This window comes from Penaeus japonicus, unplaced genomic scaffold, assembly GCF_977035675.1.
Source record: "Penaeus japonicus unplaced genomic scaffold, GWHDUDI00000001_assembly GWHDUDI00000029, whole genome shotgun sequence".
Lineage (NCBI taxonomy): Eukaryota > Metazoa > Arthropoda > Malacostraca > Decapoda > Penaeidae > Penaeus > Penaeus japonicus.
The window spans coordinates 27,908,638-27,913,637 of record NW_028234431.1 but is presented as its reverse complement, the minus strand read 5'-3'; the positions used below and the strand labels follow the sequence as shown (position 1 = coordinate 27,913,637).

The 5,000-nt window shown below is 42.3% G+C and overlaps 1 protein-coding gene across 1 annotated transcript in view; it reads left to right on the top strand.

Moving 5' to 3' along the window:
* Bmcp (uncoupling protein Bmcp mitochondrial) overlaps positions 1 to 5,000 on the top strand; it is a 36,933-nt gene that overhangs the window by 5,384 nt on the left and 26,549 nt on the right. The gene's annotated exons all lie outside the window — the stretch shown is intronic.

The window sequence follows — 5,000 nt, the reverse complement described above, 5'->3', positions numbered from 1 at the left end:
AAGAGAAAATTTAATGGACACAGGGAGGGAGAGAGACAGAAGCAGAAGCAGAAGCAGAAGCAGAGGCAGAGACAGAGACAAAGGCAGAGAAATTGAAAGAGAAATTGAAAGAGGCAGACACACACATAAGGAGAGAGGAAGAGAGGGAGAAGGGGGAAGTATGCAACAATATGACACACTGTATTGTAAAATAAAAATGTGTGAACGGGAGGAAAACATAAGATTATTATTCACTTAAAGTATTGTGTTGATTTTTATACAGCAAGTTGCATGGGAAGTAGCCTGTGAATAAACTCCAATGTTTGTAAACATGAACTGTGTTGCCAAGTGTTCAACATTCCACTTCAACCTTATCCGTTTTCTCTTCTTTTTTCTTCGATTTACTGAACAGAAGCAGCTCTCCCGTCAGAATGGCAGCTAAAGCACGGTCCTTTTGGAAGTTTGATGTGAAAGCTTGCTGGCTTTTGATTACGAAGATGTGGCATTAGGGTTATGCAAGGTGGTCCGTGGCGGCTTTTTTCACGTGACGACCATGTGTCCAACGTCTGCTTGTTGGCTGGTTTGTAGTTACTTTAGCCCTAACTGATGATAAAAGGTCCTTGGTATTGATTTCCCTCTTTTCTTTTAGTCTGGCGCAAAAGTAGTTGCATAGTAAAGGTGCATTGCAACGTATAATTCCCCAGTGTCGGTTCAAGGTCAAGGTGGCGCTTGGAAGGAGGAGGAGGGGGCACGGAAGGGGGCAACCGGGAAGAGGGTAAGGAAGTCAACTTTACCCCAACCTGTAAACAAACAGGGTTTCCGAATGCTACTGGGAGATCTGTGTGGTTATGGAATCGTAGGGTTATACCTAATCATAACCTATTCGTGGTTGTAGTCTTCTTGATTTTTGTTCTCTGCTTTTGTTCTTATCCTTCTTGATTTGTTCCTCTCTGCTTTTGTTCTACGTCTCTGTTGTTGAATTGTGTGTGGTGATTCACAGATTACAAATCGCATTGTTAACGCCAGTGGTATAATGATTGCCTTGTGCAATTGGCTCTTTAATCCGCATAAATGGTTCGGTAAACATGAACGCATTTACTTGTAGGTGTGATCATTTATCTCCAGAATTGAAATTCTTCACGTAGATTAGAAAAAAAAACAACTATTTAGGTCCCGAATTTAGGAGAAAGCAAGAGAGACTTGTTCCAGGAAAATGTCGAAGTGTCCTTTCGGGAGCCCTCTAGTGTTAACCTCGAGAACAAAGAGCGGGTTAGCCTGCTTGTGTCTCGGAGGCTGTCGTTGATTCGAAGAAGAACGTTGGGAAATACGTGTCTGCTGTGCTCGTGTGTTCATGTTGAAGAATTTAGGAATGTCTTTTTTTTCCTTCTTTTACGTGTCTTTGCAGTATTGCGATGCTGAGAGGTTTGTTGGATCTTTGGCTTTAGATGCTTTGTTGCACTGTATTATGAAGTAGACGAACACGCACACACAGACAGACTTAGAGAAGCGGAAGGGGGATACATATATACATATTTGTATATACGATATACAAACATATGTAAACTCTTGTACTGTATATTGATATGCATATACATATAAACAAATATATACTTATACGTATACGTACATATGCACATGTATACTCATACTTAAACAGATATGTATATATATATACATATATATACGCATATATACATATATATATACATATATATATACATATATATATACATATATATACATATATATACATATAAACATATACACACGCACACGCGCGCGCACACACACACACACACACACACACACACACACACACACACACACACACACACACACACACACACACACACACACACACACACACACACACACGCACAGTCGCACACACGCACACACACACATTATATATATATATTTATATATATTTATATTTATATATATTAATATTTATATATATATATTATATATATATATATATATATATATATATATATATATATATGTATATATATATACACACACAGATATATACATACACTCATACATATTCATACATATACATATTCATACATACTCATACATATTCGTACATATACACATGTATACTTATAGGAGATTTATACGAACACATCCTTTGGCATCTCTTCCTTCATCACCGTACCCACACTCTGGCCCTGCCCCAGTGCCCTCCTACTTCCTCACACACGCGCATGCCCATACCTGAATCACGTGATTGAACCCCTGAGGTGACTCGATTTTAACCCTAAAAATGACACGAAAGGTTGTGTCAAGCACATGCTATGGGTGTATGTGATAAGATATGTAGTCGTTTTCTTTTGTTTGATAAGGTATATATATATGGTTACCGTGGACGAGGATTTTGCCGTCATTTTGAACGTGACTTCATGTGTGTTGATTCACAGTCTGTTTGTAAATGTTATTGTCTTTTTTGCGGTATGTTGATTAATAGAAGAGCCATTATCTTGTTTTTGCTTCGCAATGGATGGAAATTTTAGTGCTTGTCTGTATGTGGAAAACATCGCAAATTAAATGAAATAAACGCGATTCAGAAAAAGAAAAAACATACAGGAAAAACGAAGAGTAGCAGGAGCTTCCAAGTCAGTACGACTGTGGCAGTCACGTGACATGCCTAGGTGTGACGTAACACCGCGTCGTCCCCGCAGCGAGCGAAGGTTATTCAAGGTTCGCAGTCGATTATGCAATAAATGTACCCACGCCAAAGGAATATGTGTATATATATGTGTGCAATGAATCATTATAAATGACTAATCCTTATACAAGTGCGGAAGAATGTATTATTTTTATTTGGCCTTCGGCGGGAAGACGACAGCGCGATGTTCACGTGAGAGACCCGTGGCCAGTCTGTGTTGGAAGGGGTGGCGGGGGGAGAGGGGGAGGAGGAGAAGGATAGATGGAGAGGTATGGGGAAAAAGAGGTTCGGAAACCTTTATCTGTGTTCTTCACTTTTTTTTTTTGTTGTTGTTGATTCGGCGAACGTCTTCTTTTGGAGGCGGATGGAGAGATTTTCTTATGTTATCATGTCTTAATTTTCCTGGAATTTACTTATGAGCGATATACGGAATTTCCAGTTTTAGGTGGGAATTCTTGGAAAGGAAAAGAAAGATCAGTAAAAGAGATCGGTCTTGAATGGTATCTCCGGATCCCATCAGAGCATACAATGTCACAGGTAATATTATTGTGACTTGCTTAGATTGTTGACATTTGCTCAGCAAGCAACAATAGTGCAAGGGGAAGCACGGAGGTGAATTGTTTTGTCGTCCAGAAGGTGGAGGGGGAGTAAGAGGCTGACTTTGTTTGTCTTCCCTCTCTCTCCTGTTATCTCCTTTTTTTCTTCTCGTTCTCCTTTCTCTCTCCTGTCTCCTCTCTCCATCCATTCCCTCCTCCCCCTCCCCCTCTTATCCTTTCCTCACGCTCTTTTTCTTCTCTTCCTCCTCTCAACTTTCCCTTCTACCGTTTTTTTTCCTCTCTTCTCCCCCTTCCCCCCTTCCCCCCAAGTGATCACCTGATTGTACGGAAATTTGGTCGAGTGCCAGAAGTCCCGTGAGTCTGGGATTCGGAGGTGGCACCCAAGTCTAGTGTGGTGGTCTTACCGCAGCATGACGCTCGAGCGGATGTAATTATCAAGGTCTGTCTGTCTGTCTGTCTGTCAGTCATTTCACTTTTTAATCTCCTCTCTTTTTCTCTCTTTTTCTCTTTTTTCCCTCTCCCTCTCTCCCTCTTTCTTTCTCTCTCTCCCCTCTCCCTCTTTCCTTCTCTCCCCCTCTCCCCTTCTATCCCTCTTTCCACATCTCCCTCTCACGCTTACTCACTCTTTAGCCGTAGGTGTCAGTGCACAAGTGTTAGGTGCGTAGGTGCGGACGTGGGAGGTCAGATGCTTGGAAATATTTGACTCTTCGTTCGCCAAGGTCAAAGGTCACATTAAAGGGAATGAATGATCAGACATCAGAAGATACGACCGTGAATTTTTGATTGGTTTGATGTTCAGTTAAATTGTATATGAGAGGGGGGGAGGTAGGGAAAGAGGAGGAGGGAGGGGGGAGGGGGAGGAGAGGAGTGGGACAAGGACAAAGAAATAAAGAATGTGTAACTATTGTGCCATTGACAGTGTACACATGTGACTTCATGGTTTACTTGTTTCGATAACGATCTAGCAAACATATGCCAGTGGTAAACATGACGCTGCATTTCATATTATTGTGTCTCATTTTCACGGCGCGAGCGGGAAGTGGTAAATAAATAGATAATTAATGAAAAAATATTGGATGTGTTGGCGTTCCACGGACATACGAGTTAGGGTTAATGTTAGGTAAGGGATGTCAGGGAAAGAGAAAGGAAGAGAGAAGGAAAAAAAGGAGGTGGGTAGAGGGAGGGACGGAGGGAAAGAGGGGTAAAGGGAAGGGAGGAATGGATGAAAGAGACACACACCCACGGAATATCCCTCCCCCCCTCCTTACCCACTCTTACTCGATCCCTCCCCTCCCTTCCCCCGTCCCCCGTCTCCCATGCAGCAGTAAAGAGCTGGTGCAATGCGGATGATCCCGAGTCTTGTGACGAGTCCTTCACGCGATCCTATGCCCCCCCCCCAACCGCTCCCGTACCCCCACTGTCCTTCCTTAATCCTAAACACCCCCCTCCCCTCTGCACCCCTTCCCCACTCCGCACTCCTTCGTTTCCGCCCCCTCCCCCTCTCCCTACATCCCCTCCCTACCCCTTCAACGTGCCCATAACACACTCTCCCTTTTTCAAGGTTACGCAAGGACGAATGTATGTTATTACTTAGAGTATTTATTTTTCCCAAAGATGTAGTGTTTTTTTAAGGAGAGAGAGAAAAAAAAGAGAGAACTCTGATAACTGTCCTGGGGAAAACGAGAGTGAAATGAATGAAAGAAAGAAAGAAAGAAAGAAAGAAAAAAGCCAGACCATGACGGTGCTTAGCGTCGAGTTTTTTCTCTTTTACCTCAGTGAAATAGTGAATA